This window comes from Schistocerca americana, chromosome 2 (genome assembly GCF_021461395.2).
Source record: "Schistocerca americana isolate TAMUIC-IGC-003095 chromosome 2, iqSchAmer2.1, whole genome shotgun sequence".
In the NCBI taxonomy this organism is placed as follows: domain Eukaryota; kingdom Metazoa; phylum Arthropoda; class Insecta; order Orthoptera; family Acrididae; genus Schistocerca; species Schistocerca americana.
The window spans coordinates 438,474,089-438,494,928 of NC_060120.1; the positions used below are offsets into that span (position 1 = coordinate 438,474,089).

The following is a 20,840-nucleotide window of genomic DNA, read 5'->3' on the forward strand; positions in this document are numbered from 1 at the left end:
AAGTCACATGTTCTCTTTGCTAACTGCCTTATTCTGCATTCATTTATGACTTATGCAGGTGAAAATACCCACTTCCTGCAGAGGTACCGAGAAGTAGATACTGAAACCTCGTAACGAGTTGTGCTTAAGTACTTGCAGTCACGTTTCGCAAGTTCAGCTAATTTGGTCTAAGAGGAGGGAGGAGGTGTTGGTATTTTACTGCTTATTTGTCGGCTGCCCTTGACAGGTAATTTCAGAGTGTCGAGTGTAAGAACGTTGTCCACTGATAGCTGAGAACTCTTGATACCTGCGAGGTCGGAGCGTCGAGCGTCGTTCGCGGCGGCTCACTGAACACAGAACGCCTTCAGTCGCCGACAACCAGGGTGAGTCCACGTGTCGCTCTCTGCTGCTGCTGATGCATACCTGCTCTCCAACCACAGTGGACTGGCGATTAAAAGCACCGAGTGACTTGTAATCCACGCGTCTGATTATACAACGCGACTCATCCTGTTGAAGGTAAAGAATCAAATTGTATGCAAGAATTTTATGTATTGTATTGTATGTATTGTATGTTAACCGGGAACCTAGAAACGACGGAGAGGCTCCGTCCCCGCCGCAGCCGCAGTGGTCCACAACCCCACGACGACTACCGCAGTCCACTTCACCCCTCCGCCGCTCCATACCGAACCCAGGGTTATTGTGCGGTTCGGCCCCCGGTGGACCCCCTGGGGAACGTCTCACACCAGACGAGTGTAGCCTCTATGTTTGTGTGGTAGAGTAATGGTGGTGCACGCGTACGTGGAGAACTTATTTGCGCAGCAATCGCCGACAAAGTCTAACTGAGGCGGAATAAGGGGAACCAGCCCGCATTCGCCGAGGTAGATGGAAAACCGCCTAAAAACCATCCACAGACTGGCCGGTTCACCGGACCTCGACACAAATCCGCCGGGCGGATTCGTGCCGGGGACCAGGCGCTCCTTCCCGCCTGGAAAACAGTGCGTTAGACCGAACGGCCAACTGGGCGGGCATGTAACAATACTGAGCGACCTACACACTTTTACTGACTCAACTCATTGGACGGTGCTATTATTAGGTGCACACTGAGGTGACTAAAATCATGACATAGCGATATGCACTTTTACAGATAGTGGTAGTATCGGGTACATACGGTATAAAAGGACAGTACAATGGCGGAGCTTCCGTTTGTACTAAGGTGATTCATTTAAAAAGGTATCCAATATTATTATTCCCGCACGACGGGAATTAACAGACATTGAACGCGGAACGTTAGTTAGAGCTAGAAGCAAATGACATTCCATTTCGGAAATCGTTAGTGAATTCAGTATTCCGAAATTCAAAATGCCAAGAGCGTGCCGAGAATATCAAATTTCAGACATTACCTCTCACAACGGACAATGCAGTGGTCGGTGGCTTCACTTAATGACCGAAAACAGCGGCGTTTGCGTAGCGTTGGCAGTACTGAGAGACATAACAAGCAAGCAACACAGTGTGGGATATACGACGAACGTATCCGACAGGTCCATGTGTCGAAATTTGACGTTAATGGGCTATAGCAGCAGACGGTTGACACGAGTGTCTTTGCTAACAGCACGACATCGCCTGCTGCGCCTCTCTTGTGCTAGTGACCTTATCTGTTGGATTATATTAGAACAAATAAGCCCTCGGTCACAAATATTAAGTCAAAATTGACCAGGTTTCGACGCTACTGTGAGCGTCGTCTTCAGAATTAGACGAACTGCTCTAAAACATATTAAGTATATAATACATTAATAAAATTAAAGTTTGTACTGACTAGAAAAAGATGCAGTACTTACAAGTCGCATATTAAAAAAGATCTAAGCCGGAAAGGCGACGTCATGAATAGTTGTAAGTAAGATGGCGAGCCGCTAAGGGCTGCTCGTACTTTAATGACATTTTCAACCCTTCTTCACTAAAGTACGAGCAGCCCTTAGCGGCTCACCATCTTACTTACAACTATTCATGACGTCGCCTTTCCGGCTTAGATCTTTTTTAATATGTGACTTGTAAGTACTGCATCTTTTTCCAGTCAGTACAAACTATAATTTTATTAATGTATTGTATACTTAATATGTTTTAGAACAGTTCGTCTAATTCTGAAGATGACGCTCATAGTAGCGTCGAAACCTGGTCAATTTTGACTTAATATTTGTGACCGAGGGCTTATTTGTTCTAATATAATTCTGACACGGTCACTGAACCTTAGCAGCTGTGTTCAATTTTTTTTTATCTGTTGGATCCCAGACGATTGTGAAAACCGTGGCCTGGCCAGGCGAGTCCCGATTTCAGTTGGTAAGAGCTGATGGTAGGTTGAAGTGTGATGCAAACACCACGAACCCATGGGCCCAGGTTGCCAATAAAGCACTGTGCAAGCTGGTGGTGGCTCCATAACAGTGTGGATTGTGGTTAAACGGAATGGATTGTTCCGCTGGTCCAACTGAACCGATCATTGACTGGAAAGAGTTATGTTCGGCTATTTGGAAACTATTTGCAGCCAAACAACGATGGAATTATTATGGTTGACAATGCACCATGTCACGGGGCTACAGCTGGTTTGAAGAATATTCTGGACAATTCGAGCCGATGATCTGGCCATCCAATCGCTCGAAAAGAACCCCAACAAACGCTTATAACACATGATAGAGAGATCAGTTTGTACAAAAAATCCTACACCGGCAACACTTTATCAACTATGGATGGCTATGGAGGTAGCATTGCTCAATATTTCTGCAGGGGACTTCGAAAGACTTGCTGAGTGCATCCCAATTCGAGTTGCCGCACTAAGCCAGACAAAAGCAGGTCGAATACGATATTAGGAGCTATCTCATGATTTTTGTCACCTCAGTGTAATGTTCTGATGAACAATTAAAACGTATTGCATTAATCACCAGTCCATAGTCCTAAAATTGCTTCTATTTGCGATCGTAGACATTCTGTTTTTACTCAATATTTTTCAGAGATGCTAAACATATCTTTACACTTAAAGTTTGCACTGTATGTCTAGTCAATGTAAAACACGGATTTGAGGGGAATTAGACTCACGGTGTACAATATAGCAGGATTCAAAGATATCTGTAAATATTTATGATATTCACAATGTTAGAAAACATATTTCAGTAGCACAGATTCTTATTACGATTGCCTAGCCACTGTTGCGGTTAAGTATGAATTCCGTTCTGTCCCGTGTAAGGCAATGACATAAATATTGAATTAATATTAGTGTTTGGATATTGTAATAAAACGTACTAAGCCATTTTTTTAGCGTCTCATTCTCATACAATAGGATCCATGCAGACATATTTCCGGTTTTTTCAATATTGAGCACATCGATCTCCTTAGGTGGAATGCCCATTGACGGATTTGCGAATTTTTACTTGTGAATCGGCAGCTGCTTACTTACTTACTGTACGGAAAATAATAAATGATTTCATAGATTGATCTAATAACCGTTACGTAACAGCACGGGGGCTGATGACACGGTTTGAGAAGACAGTTCAGAGATGTCGTGTAACAACGAGTCTTCACTGTTCGAAACAGTTAAGCCTCTGAGTCACTGACAGCAACGTCCATCACATAGAGCTTGAGCTGGCAGAGCAATAAGCCTAACAAATGCGATATTACCGCAAGGCTGCGGCCAGTCTGCTCTGGATTTTTTTTATAAATTATTTGATCAGATGAACATCCGCAGCTGAGGAACATATTTCTAGAATAAAAATCCACTTCATTTGCCAGTAAGCTTCTTAATTTATTCCACTACCGATTTCGAAGCTTAAAGTTTCATCTTCAGGTAGCATCAAATAATTAAAAGAACACAAATGTGTGACGGTTGAACCAGTCAGTTATAGAGGATCACACCCACGTCGAACAAACATCACTTCCGTGTCGTGATGTGCAGGCGGGCGCTATGGTTGCTGGTCCTACGCTCTCATGCGTTTGTTTGACGTGAGTGTGATTGATCCCCAAGGGCTGAGTGGACCGACCTCGACACGTATGTGTTCTCATTGCTATTTGATGACACATGAAGATGAAGGTTTAAGCTTCGGAACCGGTCGTGGAATAAATTAAGAAAATTACTGAAAAAATGGGTTTTTATTCTGTAAACATTTTATAAATAGGCTGTAGCGTGGTGGGCTCATCTGATACTTTTAGGTGGTCTTATTGTCGAACATATACGTACCACGACAACAGTGCAGCTCCTAAGGGCCCTTCTTCTTAGTCATACCTCTTAGGCATACCTCTGTTCCGTCTTGACATGGGAGCCGAAAGTCTGAAATGCCCAGAGTTGTCTTTCAGGCGAGACGAGGAGAGAGGTATGCTGAAACCGTTTGGCCACTCCACAACCCCGCTTCCGCCGCGTCCTCTGAGTCGTTTCGAGGCTGTTAGTGCCATGTTGGAGCTAACCAGCTGTCTCCTGTTTCCGAAGCTCAGCAGTTCAAAATGGTTCAAATGGCTCTGAGCACTATGGAACTTAACTTCAGGTCATCAGTCCCCTAGAACTTAGAACTAATTAAACCTAACTGACCTAAGGACATCACACACATCCATGCCCGAGGCAGGATTCGAACCTGCGACCGTAGCGGTCGCTCGGTTCCAGACTGTAGCGCCTAGAACCGCAAGGCCACTCCGGTCGGCAGCTCAGCAGTATCTTTATGTCCTTGTAGAACAAGGTTCCAGTAGTTCAGAAGTAATGGGGGCCTCATACGTCCTCTAGGAAGCAGTGAACATAGTAGCCCGGAACAGAGCAAACTATGAATGCCTGCTGCTGATAGTGCGAGCGACAACGGCGATGATGCGCTGCTAATGGCGAGGTCAGAGATGATGACGGCGAGCGTGGCAGCGCCGCTGGTGACGGCGTTGCCAGCAGCCTTGCTGAGAGTGTAGCAGCTTCCAGAAGCACTTTGTGCTGATCGCTGCATGCATCACACAGCTGACGCCTGACCTCCACTGTGACGGCGATTCAACCTAAGATCTATCGAAAGATGTGGACCAGAATGCATCGCCAGCACGAACATGACGTATCTGTTGCTGACGTAGGTGTTGCGTCTGTGAGAGCAGGCAGTGTAGGACCTGTTATGGACTCCTACTGTTCGTTGGCGTGCTTCTACAACTGCTCAAGAAATGAGTGAATGATGACCAAATGACATTCATACCGTGGCAGCGTCTTCCGCTTCGATATCTATGCATTCCTTTTGCGTCAATTTCGGTCTACAGAGATATACCACAAATCTCACAGAACTTAACAGGGAGTCAAAATTCTGAGAGTCATGAGCTGTCCATATTAGTGCGTACAGAGGAGTTGGTACACGCTTCATATACACTGAAGAGCCAAAGAAATTGGTGCCCCTGCCTAATATCGTGTAGGGCCCCCGCGAGCACGTCGAAGTGCGGCAGCACCACGTAGCATGGACTCGACTAATGTCTGAAATTGTTCTAGAGGGAACTGACACCATGAGTTCTGCAGGACTGTCCATAAATCCGTAAGAGTACGAGCGAATGGAGATCTTTTCTAAGCACCACGTTACAAGGCATCCCAGATATTCGCAATAACGTTCATGTCTAGGCAGTTTGGTGGCCAGCGGAAATGTTTAAACTTAGAAGATTGCTCCTGGGGCCACTCTGTAGCAATTATGGACGTGTGGAGTGCCTCATTGTCCTGCTGGAATTGCCCAAGTCCGTCGGAATGCATAACGGATACGAATGGATACTGGTGAACAGACAGGATGTTTACGTTTCACCTGTTAGAGTCGTATCTAGACGTATCATGGCTCCCTTATCACTCCACACGCTTGCACAGTCCCCTGCTGACATGCAGGGTTCATGGATTCATGAGGTTGTCTCCATACCCGCACATGTCCAACTTCTCGATACAATTTCAAATGAGACTCGTCCTACCAAGCAACATGATTTCGGTCATCAACAGTCGAATGTCGGTGTTGACAGGCCCAGATGAGGCGTAAAGCCTTGTGTCGTGCAGTCATCAAGGGTACACAACTGGTCCTTCGGCTCCGAAGCCCATATGGATGATGTTTCGTTGAATGGTTCGCACGCTGACAGTTACTGATGGTCCAGCTTTGAAATATGGAGCAATTTGCGGAAGGGTTGCACTTCTGTCACGTCGAACGATTCTCTACAATCGTCGTTGGTCCCGTTCCTGCAGAATCTTTTTCCAGCCGCAGCGATTATGGAGATTTCATGTTTCACCAGATTCCTGATATTCACGGTACACTCGCGACATGTTCATACGGGAAAATCCTCACTTCATCGCTACTTCGGAGATTCTGTGTCCCATTGGTCGTGAGCCTATTATAACACCACGTTCAAACCCACTTACATCTTGATAACGTCCCACTGTTGCAGCAGTAACCGAGCTAACAGCTCCGGCAGACACTTAATGTTTTATATAGGCGTTGCCGACCGCAGCGCCGTATTCTGTCTGTTTACATATCTCTGTATTTGAGTACGCATGCTTTAATGAAATTACATTAAAGAATAATCAGTTACCTTTTTTAAATTTGTTTTTAGTTAATTTGCCTTTCTTTCCTTCTGTACGTACGAACTTTATTGTAGAACCTCTTATTTACGTGTGGTAATAAAAATTCATTTACACAGAATTAAGTACATTTAAAATTACGTGAATTCATATTACTGATTAAGAATATTTAGTTGAGAATTAAATCCGTTACATAATTCAGCCTTGGCACACATTTTCTAAATGCAGTGGTTTTTTTTATATATTTACTGAATTCTTTCCCGGCGTTAGCTATGGAACACAAGACTGTCTCTATTAGCAGAAAATGGTTAAATATTGCCAAGCCGACGTTTAATTATCATTGATAAAACACACTTCACTATACATTTAAGTTATTTGAAAGAACCAAAATTGTTAAATTTCAACGTTAACTATCCGCCTATGAATGCACAAATGTGAAACTAGTAATAAATTCCGTCAGTCTCAGGATCGCTGTAAAAGAAAAAAATTTTCTTAATTCACTGATAATTTTTATCTGCTTCCGATTTACGGGTTTGGTTAATTTTTCTTAGCGGAACAATTTTTTAAATGTGCCGCCGCTGCAAATCGTTCGGTCGCGGCACAGCCCAGCAACACCGCTAAAAATGCTGAAAATTCTTTAAAGAAATATTATAGATGACATGGGCAAGCTAATTTACATTAGTAATATACACTTTTGTTAAATTATAATGTATTTAGACACAACAATAATTCAACTTACACTAGTTTGTAATTTCTCCTCTAATGGCGGTTAAATCTAGATACAGACAAAAAAAGTCTACCCATTCATAAAATGCTACGTCACAGGTTCCTCTCACTTTCAGCTCTCCAGGAAGACGACAAAGACGCACACCATGCGGTGTTATTTATATTATTGCTGACCATTAACATCTCTTTGTAATCTTACAACATTATTTTCCTCTGTGGCTGAATTTTACATTTTTGTTATCGTCGCAGATATTGACACATTTCGCAATTACATTATGAGTATAGAAATATTACAATCATAAATATATCGAGAATATTACTACAGAAAATATTACAATAATAACGAATGTCCTTTACACAAAATCAAATAATATTTTTTGTTAAATAATTACAGTATATACAAATTGCTTCATAGCGGCGTATATAGTACAATCAAATTTTAGTTTATTAATAGTGTGAGTGTTGCCAGGGAACGTTACAATGCCTATAGCAGTTTTCTGGCGCTTCACTGTAGTTTTTACTACTATGGATGTACGTCGAATTTTTAAGTCAAGGCAGAAAATTAGGAGCTACCGTAATGCCTAAGGAAATTGCTACTGAACGGAACTTTACTACCAAGGTTTATCAGCCAGGGAATAAGTCGTAAGGGATCGTCTCCAGTCAACCAAAAGCACCAATAAAAAATTCTAACCGTTCAATTACGTTTTAGTTACGTTTCACGGAGTTGATCACTCGTAAATGGAGACATACACAGAGAAATATCAGCATGTATCCAGATAGAGACTACGGATTATAATGAGTGTGACCAATAACACCCGCATAGAAAATTTCAGTAATGTCTACCGAATCAACTGAAATATGTGCAATGACACATCTCTATCCACCAAGGGTAAACTTCCTCATTACCAAATAGTCTTCCTTCAAGAAGCACACTTTACACTTGAAGCATAATAATTACTATCACAGTCGATGAATTACAACGACAAATATCGAGTAAACTTATATTAACGATTTTTATATTACGTCTATGAGCAACTGAATAAATGCTACTTATATTTGGCCAGAAACATCTTTAGTAACCAGAAATACATCCACATTTTAGCTTAAATCCAGTAGGGTAGAGTTCTACGTGGAGAATAGTGTACCCGAGGACACACAACGTAATTTTCTTCAATACTTCAGTCTAGTGACCGATTTGAGAATCATGCAAAGAATTACACTCTACAGACCACCATAAGCAGTTTTCGCTGTGTTTATTGTTCTCAGACATGAGGCTATATTTTCGCATCATTTCTAAATATTACACCTTCCACACATTTAAGTTCTGTGTAATAGACTGAAACTGTTTGCAGAATGTTGTTAAACCTTCAGGCACAGGATTTCATGTTATATATTTTTAATATTATTTACATAACATGCACTCAGTTAAGCTGTACTCCGTCTGTCATGCACTACCTCGCAGTTGTACCTCGATACAGAAGAAGGCCTTTTGCCCTGGAACAAGCGATACTTATCAATGAACTGAGCTTCTTTAGTATCTTCACAATTCTACCTACCTTGGAAATGAAAATTTGTGTTGGTTTACAACAGATTATACTTCAAAGTGTATTTAACTTGTAACAGTTTAAATTTAAATGTGTACATTTTAGGTTAGGCTTTACCGTGACTGTTATTGACATTAAATGAAACAAAAAGTTTACTGTTACCAGTCACCGTTTTATCTGTAACAGTTTTTTATAGTTATTCTGTTTACTTTCATTTGCTAATTATTGGTGTGTAACAGAGTAATAATGTATCAGATTGTTAAATACGGTATTGACTATAGTTTCTTGACTGCAACACATTTTAATTTCCTTGCTAAATGAACATGTACCTTGGAACATAACGAAAACCTTAATTTTCCGCATGTGAACCTTATATGTGGGTGTAAATGACTCAACCTCGGTCACAAAGAGTGTGTGGGCGTTCTTCAAAGCGACGTCCACGTTATTTCAGGATCGGTTTACAAGCTGATAATCTATTCACCAGGGACTTGTTAAAATCTGCGAGGCGTTTTTGTTACCAGGGACACACTTCTCAGGTCAGAGTCCAGTGAGGAGGGACATGCAGCCACGTTAACATCCCGCCTTCTCTGCATGCTCCTCAAATGCCGCGTGTTGTTGAGCGGGAACTACAGTCTCTAGCACAATAGAACCGGGTGGAGATAGAAAGTTTGATGGAGATCCAGAAAAGGCATAGGTAGGTTTCCTCGAGTGACCTAGGAGTGATAAAGCAGGCAGAATGAGAACTGCAAGTGAGGGAACATGAACTTTTTTTTATCGCCATACGTGATCCCGCAGTCACAACGTGAAGCAGCGGGGAGGAAATCCAGCGTGAGTACGAAAATCGTCAAATGGTCGACCAGTCTGCGCACCTAGTGAGCAAAATAAGACCACAACTAGACAGAGCCGTAAACTTAGAAGAATTACTCCAGAAACTTCATGGGGCGAAAGTGATTAGCAGCTTCGATTTGGTGACAGGATATTGGCAGGTCCCCTTGCACAAGGACTCCAGACGATACACAGCATTCCTGTGTGGAGGAAGGCGCTACCAGTAATGTGTACTACCTTTTGGTGTGAACATTTCCATCTCAGACTTCGTAAGGTCATTGGACAAGGTTCTTGGTGACAAGTTGCTTGCCGGCCGCAGTGGCCGAGCGGTTCTAGGCGCTACAGTCCGGAACCGCGCGACGGCTACGGTCGCAGATTCGAATCCTGCCTCGGGCATGGATGTGTGTGATGTCCTTAGGTTAGTTAGGTTTAAGTAGTTCTAAGTTCTAGGGGACTGATGACCTCAGAAGTTAAGTCCCATAGTGCTCAGAGCCATTTCACAAGTTGCTTAAGATGATCGTGTATGTAGACGGTAAATCGCGACCCCAAATTCGGAGGACCATGTGAAAGTAATTGAAGAGGTACTTATGGCCTTCGAAAAAGCGGGTGTGATGGCAAATTAAGAGAAGTCAGAATCTGGAAAGGATCATATCAAATTCTCGGGACATGTTATCAGCGGAGAAGCAATCAAACCTGATGATACTAAATGACAAGCAGTTAAGGATTTCCCTGCACCGCGTTATAAAAAACAGGTTAGACATTTTCTTGTATTACACGGATGGTACAGAAAATTCATTAGCGGTTGGTCACTCAACATCCCACATCTCGTGAACTTGCTGGAAAACAAAGTATTGTGGTAATTGACTGAGGAATTCCGCCGACTTATTTGCGCTCTCATGAAACGCTGCCTTCAAAAATCATGCGTCAGTCAATTATTTAATGGTTTTCTAAATTAGTTTCGTTTTCAGCTTTTGACAAATGTATCTCTACTCGTTAAAATTACTAACGAAGAGAAGAAAAACATAGTGTGAAATTCTGTACCAGCGCTAACGAGCTAAAAGATAAGATAGTACAGTCTTTCGTTTCAAGGCGGAGGGACGCCAGAAAGCGACATGAAACACTTTAAAACTGGCTCCTCAGGGTACAAGTCTCAGGCTTGTTTGGTAGCCACGGACTTCTTGTTTTATCGCAGAATGCTATGTACACTGTGTATTCAGGGGCTTGACTTTCCATTTGCGTCGTCAGTAGATTATGTGCACTGGTTGGCACACAGCGCGAGTTCACATCGCAAGAAGTTGCTCGCTGAATGGGCAGTCACTACAGCGACGTCATTCGGAGATTCAGTTGCTATCTTGAGTCACGCCCATTAGAGACCTGTGATATTTTCTGATTTGGATTTTGGCCTCCCTTGTTGGAAGATGGTGCAGTGAATGTACAGATCTCAGTTTTGTGGAACTACAAATAGAGAGCGACAGAGGCCCGTGCTCGAGACAGTCAGTTAGTGCAAATGATGAAATATCGTATTTGTCCCTGATGTAATTTTCTTGCAAAGTGTAGCGAAGTAAGGATGGATTCCTTTCATAGAAAAATATCGCGGATTCTCTACGATAATCTGAAAATACACTCCTGGAAATTGAAATAAGAACACCGTGAATTCATTGTCCCAGGAAGGGGAAACTTTATTGACACATTCCTGGGGTCAGATACATCACATGATCACACTGACAGAACCACAGGCACATAGACACAGGCAACAGAGCATGCACAATGTCGGCACTAGTACAGTGTATATCCACCTTTCGCAGCAATGCAGGCTGCTATTCTCCCATGGAGACGATCGTAGAGATGCTGGATGTAGTCTTGTGGAACGGCTTGCCATGCCATTTCCACCTGGCGCCTCAGTTGGACCAGCGTTCATGCTGGACGTGCAGACCGCGTGAGACGACGCTTCATCCAGTCCCAAACATGCTCAATGGGGGACAGATCCGGAGATCTTGCTGGCCAGGGTAGTTGACTTACACCTTCTAGAGCACGTTGGGTGGCACGGGATACATGCGGACGTGCATTGTCCTGTTGGAACAGCAAGTTCCCTTGCCGGTCTAGGAATGGTAGAACGATGGGTTCGATGACGGTTTGGATGTACCGTGCACTATTCAGTGTCCCCTCGACGATCACCAGTGGTGTACGGCCAGTGTAGGAGATCGCTCCCCACACCATGATGCCGGGTGTTGGCCCTGTGTGCCTCGGTCGTATGCAGTCCTGATTGTGGCGCTCACCTGCACGGCGCCAAACACGCATACGACCATCATTGGCACCAAGGCAGAAGCGACTCTCATCGCTGAAGACGACACGTCTCCATTCGTCCCTCCATTCACGCCTGTCGCGACACCACTGGAGGCGGGCTGCACGATGTTGGGGCGTGAGCGGAAGACGGCCTAACGGTGTGCGGGACCGTAGCCCAGCTTCATGGAGACGGTTGCGAATGGTCCTCGCCGATACCCCAGGAGCAACAGTGTCCCTAATTTGCTGGGAAGTGGCGGTGCGGTCCCCTACGGCACTGCGTAGGATCCTACGGTCTTGGCGTGCATCCGTGCGTCGCTGCGGTCCGGTCCCAGGTCGACGGGCACGTGCACCTTCCGCATACCACTGGCAACAACATCGATGTACTGTGGAGACCTCACGCCCCACGTGTTGAGCAATTCGGCGGTACGTCCACCCGGCCTCCCGCATGCCCACTATACGCCCTCGCTCAAAGTCCGTCAACTGCACATACGGTTCACGTCCACGCTGTCGCGGCATGCTACCAGTGTTAAAGACTGCGATGGAGCTCCGTATGCCACGGCAAACTGGCTGACACTGACGGCGGCGGTGCACAAATGCTGCGCAGCTAGCGCCATTCGACGGCCAACACCGCGGTTCCTGGTGTGTCTGCTGTGCCGTGCGTGTGATCATTGCTTGTACAGCCCTCTCGCAGTGTCCGGAGCAAGTATGGTGGGTCTGACACACCGGTGTCAATGTGTTCTTTTTTCCATTTCCAGGAGTGTATAATCTATCAATTAGGTAGTGCACTCGCGCGAATTTATTTTGGTGGAAGTAATATTGTGCCCAGAACGCAATCTCTCGATTTTTCCAACAGTAAATTTTTCCAAATGGCATTCAATGCCTCTCTTGTAGGATCTACCACAAGAGTTTGTTTAGCATCTCCGTAATGAGTGTATGTACACCGCTATGTGTATGCATTTTCTATAATTGTGTCCAGATAGTGATTTGAGTCCAAAGAGCAATACTCAAAAATCGATCTTACAACTCCTTTATAAGCCACTTATTTCGTACATGGATTATATTTTCTTAAGATCCTCTAAGCCAGGCATATTCTTTTCCATTCATTTCGTTTTTATGTACTCATTTCACTTTAGATCGCTGCAGATGGCTATTTCCATATGATTTACGATATTTACTGTTTCCTGTAAGTTGTCATCAATAGTGTAATAGTACAATACTGGGTCTCTTCGCCTTTTTCTGCGTTGTATATTACACTTACCTCAAATCAAAACCAACTCCGAGCCCCTATATCAATCATCAGTCTACTGTAGGTGAATTGCTGTCTTCTTTTCATAGACAACTACATCATCTGCAGGCAGCGTCATGGACGTTCGACATTATTCACTGGATCATTTATGGTGCTGCACCTGCTTCACATTTCAACAACTAATCAGTCATGTAACAATTTTGTCAGTAGTGGTTCAGCATCTGGTCCATGTGTATTTTTTTACCACCATAGAGCAAATAAGTTATGACAGTAGCGCAACGTGTGGTTCGTAATCAAAATAGCTATTTGATAAATAGTAACACAGACAATTTTCATTTTGAGGCAAGATCGTTTCTTTTTCGTTTTTAGCAAATATCTGTCATCATACTTGCGTCTTACTGTAAGCAATCCATGACTGTTTTGTACACATACCATTACCCAGTACCCAAAAACACCAACTTAGGTTGTAGATTTAGTGGTCTGAATGGAGTGACACTCTTTTTCTAGCTTGAGACATGTATTTTATCTTCGCACACTAAAGTTGTACATATAGCAAAGCCAAAAATTATTTGGGACCTATTTATGGATTGTGTTCCATTATCAGAAATCTGCAATCGTAATTGTTTATTATGATAAGTAACCTGCTCAAATACAAGTAACATTGGTACATACTGCGGGAGAGAGTCTCTTGGGATGACAATCAGTAAAACATTGCGAAAATATGTTAGTGGCCCCCTCCCATACAGGGAGAAATAATCGCCAGAGTAGGGTAAGAGAAATTAGAGCTCGCATTGAAAGACTTAGACGTTTAATATGCTCTTTGCCCATTTTTTGTCTCTGTGTGATTCGAGGCTGGAATGGTCGCAATGTAGTCTGTGAATTCTAAGGCAAGTACTTGAATGTGAACTGCAGAGTAGTTTGCTACAGTTGTTTTGCTGTAGTGCAGCGATTATGGCTTAAGTTGTCACAGTTTTATTTACTTACCTGCAGTCGAGAATAGTATCTGACATCCTAAAAAATCTATTATGCGAATAGTTAGATATCATTGCTTTGATTACAGAATCACTAATTTCAACACAGAATTTGTGGATTTTTCAAAGAATTTCAAACAGTTGTGGTTTTAGAAATGCTTTCGTATGATCTAAATTTGGCGAACCAGCGTAGCACCGACTTCTAACAGCCGTGTGTCCCACCCAGTGTGCATTTGTCAGAACTGCTTCATGTGGTGGGACACCCTCTGCTGGGGGCTGGAGTACTCGGACAGTGAACGCCATTTATGGAGGAACGGATGCCATATGATGGCTCTGCATGTCGTGTCTGCTGGTGTTGCAACGGTGTAGCCATCATACAAGCAATTGTATACGTTAGCGTGATTGAAGTGGGTGATCGAAATAAATCAGACAATACGTCAATAATAATAAAAACCGCTAGCCTACAGTCCCATCACACTACACACAGTGGTGTTAACACCGTATCTAAATGTTTAAATAGAAACGACATGACATGTACACATACGATTAGGTAACCATCTTACTGACCTTATGAAAAATTCTCTGATATGCAGGTATTAACGTGCAATTTATAAATTCATGGTGGTTCTACTCATTTATCATACTAACAAGCCATATATTCTGTTCTGTTCTCTGAAATGTATACAATGGAGTTATTGTAATACAACAGTATGCATGTAGAATCTGGAAACCAATTTACCGAATCTTGGAAACGATGGAATCACTACATTTCACTACCATTCGTTTGTTTAAGTGGATAAGTTGCACGTAAAATACATGGGGCTCGATTAAACAGACTCCAACACTATTATCATTTGGTAACGGTCTTGCATGTCTTATAAATAGAGGTTAAACAAACGCCAATACATGGGGAACCATTGAAATGCTTAACAAAAGCAAGGCTAAATAAAAATCTAATTACAAAGTGTCACAAAATGTATCCCTCCCATAAAGCAATCGTTGACAGGTAGGCAAAGCATTCCTGGACAGTTTAACTTCCCTCCCCATTAAATTGAAGTTAAATTATTATGACCGAATAGAATCTGGTTACTTGAATGGACACATTCGGGCTAGAGTAGTTGCTTCTATAATATTTTAACACAAATATCAAGAATACTCCCAGGTATTAATTTAATTGCTATTTGAATTCTCAGGTCTGTAAAGCAAAATGATTAATGGTATGTAGAAGGCAGTTATAGTTCGTAGCCATACTCTATTTGCCTCTCGACGTCGAAGCCAACAGCTGAAATAAAATGTATTTCGTTCTGCGGAATTCCGGCGATCGTCGACTCTGAAAATTGTCGGAGGTACAGTCGTACGCCGCGGGGATGCCGTCTTGGGTGCTATGACATACTGACTCTGTAGCATGGAAATCAGTGTCCAAGTTGTGTATTAATTTCGCTAAAAGTCCAGCAATTAATCTCTCAAAATAGAGCATAAACGACCTTGGTGCACGCTTTACTGATTTCCCAGGATACAAAGTTCCCTAAGAGTTACGACTCATCAAATAATGTCCCGAGCCACGGACAAGCGAGAAGGTAAGCGAGAAGGCCATCAAACTCCCCAGACATGAACATATTTCGGAAGTATTGCAACGTGCTGTTCAGAAGAGATTTCCTCCTCCTCATACTCTTACGGGTTTATGGACAGCCCAGTTCCCTCCAGCACAACTTCACATATTAGTCAATCCTATGCCACATCGTGTTGCGGCATTTCTGAGTCTCGCGGGAGCCCTACACGATATTAAACAGGTCTACCAGTTTCTTTGGCACCTCAGTGTATTAATTAAAGTACGCGTATTTCGTATCATCTCCCTCTTATGTCTAGTGTTTACGTTAATGCAACACATACAGACTAAGGAACTTTAATTACAGTTGTTATGTTGCGGACGGTTTGTGTGGTAGCAGACTATTCCCATGCTATTTATCCTACTGAAGCCTCAAGTCGGTAGTAGGTTGGTAGAGTATGCAAGTGGCCTCTGGCGTGCTATTAGCACATCGCAAATCATTTCTCACCAGATGGGACAGGTCTAAACGTCTTAACTATAGTAATCCACATGGAACGAATTATTTAGTTTCTTGGTGGTCGCTGTGGCCGAGCAGTTCTAGGAACTTCAGTCTGGAACCGCGCGACCGCTACGGTCGCAGGTTCGAATCCTGCCTCGGGCATGGATGTGTGTGATGTCCTTAGGTTAGTTAGGTTGAAGTAGTTCTAAGTTCTAGGGGCTGATGACCTCAGATGTTAAGTCCCATAGTGCTCAGAGCCATTTGAGCCATTTTTTTTTTAGTTTCTTAATCCTCTGGCAGACAGTTTACTTCGACAAACAGTGGTATTGCGGAGACGCATGTGTGACAGTTTTATTGGTTTCACAATAAAATCAGGACTCTTATTTTATGATAATGATCATTTCTGCCTATGTATGTCGATGTCAAACTATTATCGAATTTGGAGAAGAAAGTTGGTGGTTGAATTTGGTGAAATGATCTCGCCGCAACGAAAAACGTCTTTCTACATCTACATCTACATGGATACTCTGCAAATCAAATTCAAGTGCCTGGCAGAGGATTCATCGAACCACCTTCACAATTCTCTATTATTCCAATCTCGTATCTTTCAGTACGAGCTCAGATTTCCCTTATTTTATATTGGTGATCGTTCCTCCCTATGTGAGTCGGTGTCAACAAAATATTTTCGCATTTGGAGGAGAAAGTTGGTGATTGGAATTTCGTGAGAAGATTCCGTCACAACGAAAAACGCCTTTCTTTTAATGACGTCCATCCCAAATCCTGTATCATTTCTGTGACACTCTCTCCCATATTTCGCGATAATACAAAACGTGCTGCCTTTCTTTGAACTTTTTCGATGCACTCCGTCAGTCCTATCTGGTAAGGATCCCACAGTGCACAGCAGTATTCTAAAAAACGACGGACAAGCGTAATGTAGGCAGTCTACTTAGTAGGTCTGTTACATTTTCTGAGCGTCCTGCCAACAAAACGCAGTCCTTGGTTAGCCTTCTCCACAACATTTTCTATGTGTTCCTTCCAATTTAAGTTGTTCGTTATTATAATACCTAGGTATTTAGTTGAATTTACGGCTTTTAGATTAGACTGATTTATCGTGTAACCGAAGTTTAACGAGTTCCGTTTAGCACTCATGTGGATGACCTCACACCTTTCGTTATTCGAGGTCAACTGCCACTTTTTGCACCATTCGTATATTTCTTCTAAATCATTTTGCAGTTTATTTTTAGCTTCTCATGACTTTATTAGTCGATAAACAACCGAAGACGGCTGCTCAGATTGTCTCCCAAATCGTTTATATAGATAAGGAACAGCAAAGGGCTTATAACACTACCTTGGGGAACGCCTGAAATCACTCCTGTTTTACTCGATGACTTTCCGTCAATTACTACGAACTGTGACCTCTCTGACAGGAAATCACAGATCCAGTCACATAACTGAGACGATATTCCATAAGCACGCAATTTCACTACGAGCCGCTTGTATGGTACAGTGTCAAAAGCCTTCCGGAAATCCAGAAATACGGAATCGATCTGAAATCCCTTGTCAATAGCACTCAGCACTTCATGTTAATGAAGAGCTAGTTATGTTTCACAAGAACGCTGTTTTCTAAACCCATATTGGCTCTGAGCACTATGAGACTTAACAGCTGAGGTCATCAGTCCCCTAGAACTTAGAACTACTTAAACCTAACTAACCTAAGGACGTCACACACATCCATGCCCGAGGCAGGATTCGAACCTGCGACCGTAGCGGTCGCGCGGTTCCAGACTGAAGCTCCTATAACCGCTCGGCCACCACGGCCGGCAAACCCGTATTGACTGTGTGTCAATAGACCGTTTTCTTATAGGTAATTCATTATGTTCGAACACAATATATGTTCCAAAATCCTGCTGCATATTGACGTTGACGATATGGGCCTGTAATTTAGTGGATTACTCCTACTACCTTTCTTGAATATTGGTGTGACCTGTGCAATTTCCTAGTTTTTGGGTACGGATCTTTCGTCGAGCGAACGGTTGTATATCATTGTTAAGTATAGAGCTAGTGCATCAGCATACTCCGAAGGAAACCTAATTGGTATACAGTCTGGACCAGAAGACTTGGTTTTATTAAGTGATTTAAGTTGCTTCACTACTCCGATGATATTTGCTTCTACGTTACTCATGCTGGCAGCTGTTCTCGATTAGAATTCTGGAATATTTACTTCGTCTTCTTTCGTGAAGGCATTTAGGAAGGCTGTGTTTAGTGACTCTGCTTTGGCAGCACTGTCTTCGATAGTATCTCCATTGCTATCGTGCAGAGAAGGCATTGATTGTTTCTTGCAGCTAACATACTTCATATACGACCGGGAATCTCTCTGGAATTTCTGCCAGGTTTTGAGACAAAGTTTTGTTGTGGAAACTGTTATAAGCATCTCGCATTGAAGTTCGCGCTAAATTTCGAGCTTCTGCAAAATATTGCCAATCTTGGGACTTTCGCATCTGCTTAAATTTGGCATGTTTGTTTCATTGTTTCTGGAACAGTGTTCTAACCCGTTTTGTGTACCAAGGAGGATCAGCTTCTTCGTTTGTTAATGTATTTGGTATAAATCCCTCAATTGCTGCCGATACTATTACTTTGAATCCAAACCAGATCTGGTCTACACTTATATTAATTATTTGGAATGAGTGGAGATTGTGTCTCAGGAAGATGTCAAGTGAATTTTTATCAGCTTTTTTGAATAGGTATATTTTTCGCTTATTTTTCGAGAATTTGGGGATTACAATATTCAATCTTGCTACGACAGCCCTGTGTTCACTAATCCCTGAATCGGTTTAGATGCTCGTTATTAACTCAGGATTATTTGTTGCTAAGAGGTCAAGTGTGTTTTCACAACCGTTTACTATTCTCGTGGGCTCATGAACTAACTGCTCGAAATAATTTTCAGAGAATGCATTTAGCACAATTTCGGATGATATTTTATGCTTACCTCCGGAATTAAACATGTATTTTCGCCAATATATCGAGGGTAAATTAAAGTCATCATCAACTACAATCATATGAGTCGGGTACGTCTTTGAAATCAAACTCAAGTTTGTTTTAATGGCTGCCACTGCAGCTCGCTTATCGTACCCTTGACACTCTGTCCCCCGTTTTGAGATAGTACAAAACGGGTTATCCTTCTTTGAGCTTTTCTGTGTCTGTCAATTGTATCTGGTTAGGGTCTCATACTGCACAACAATACTCCAGAAGACGACGGAGAAGCGTAGTGTTGGCAGTCCCTTTAGTAGACCTGTTGCATCTTTTAGGTATGTTCGCAGTAAAGTATACTCTTTGGTTCTCCTTCCTGACAACATTATGCGATAAAGTTGTTTGACAATATAATTCCAAAGTTTTGAGTTGGACTGACAACCTTCATAATTATGTGATTGACAGTGTAACCGAAATTTAGAGGATTCCTTTTACTACTCGTGTGGATCATTTCACACTTTACATTACTTAGAGACAATTGCCACTGTTTCCACCAGACAGATATGTTGCCTAATTATATTGCAATCGGTTTTAATCTTCTGGGGACCTCACTATAGTAAAAGAAAGCATTACCTGCAAAAAATCTAGGAAAGCTGCTCAGAGTGCCTCCTAAATCCTATACGCACGTAGAACAGGAACAGCAGAGGGTCTGTAACACTTCCTTGGGGAACACCAGATATTACTTCTATTTTAATTGATTATTTTCCGTCAGTTACTGCAAGTTGTGACCTATGCGACGGGATATCACGAATCCAGCCTCATAAGTGTCATGATACTACATATCTATGCAATTTAAAGGTCGCTTGTGAGGACACATGTCAAAAACTCTTGGAAATCAAGAAAAACGGACTCCGTTTCAGATCTCTTATTAACAGCACTCAATAATTCCTTTGAATTGAGAGCTAGTTGCGTTTCACAAGGACAATAGTTTCTGAATTGGTGTTATGTCTCAATAGATCATTTTCTTTGAGGTAGTTTGTAATGTTCGAACAGTATACATTCCAAAATCCTACTGCAAATCTTCATCTGGGATATGGACCTCTAATTTAGCGGATATTAGAAAAATCCGCTGAATTAGAGGTCCATATCCCAGATGAAGATTTGCAGTAGGATTTTGGAAATGAAATTATTCATTTCTTGAGTACTGGTGCGAACTGTGCAACTTTTCAGTCTTTAAGTATGGATCATTTCTTGATCTAGAAGTTGTGTATGTTTGCTACATGTGGAACTGTTGTATATGCGTACTCTGAAAGGAAACCAAACATGTGACGTATAGCAATGCACAATAGTTTACATGATACTTCAGACGTGAGAGGCATGGAAGATAAGTAGATGTTTTGGATATTCTGTATAATTTATATTGCATTAGGGGTACACAGTAACAAATCCTATAGTACTCGTAGACTTCGTAAAACAATATCGTTACTATATGCACCCAAAGGATGTAGCTGCCTCCTTTGTTGTTTTTGTCAAAGTGGTATATCGCACGTCAACATTCTCTGTCGAGACAAATAACACCTAGATAGAGCAACTATTAATATGATGTTTTTGATTACACCATAGTCTTAACTTTTCCTAACAAAAATTGACTAGCATTAGATATCATGAGTTCAGAGTCAAAATGAGATTTTGCAGATATAAGTCAGCATACCACAAACATTTGCC

General features: G+C 42.3%; 1 protein-coding gene across 2 annotated transcripts in view; it reads left to right on the forward strand.

Moving 5' to 3' along the window:
* The first annotated feature begins 239 nt into the window (after positions 1-239).
* LOC124594746 (ATP-binding cassette sub-family C member 4-like) overlaps positions 240-20,840 on the forward strand; it is a 193,379-nt gene continuing 172,778 nt past the window's right edge. The window contains exon 1 of one of the 2 annotated variants that reach the window (XM_047133125.1): positions 240-362. The gene's annotated coding sequence lies outside the window, so the exon portion shown is untranslated. Of the gene's footprint in view, positions 496-20,840 lie in introns of both variants that reach the window. The other variant, XM_047133124.1, reaches the window with a different exon arrangement.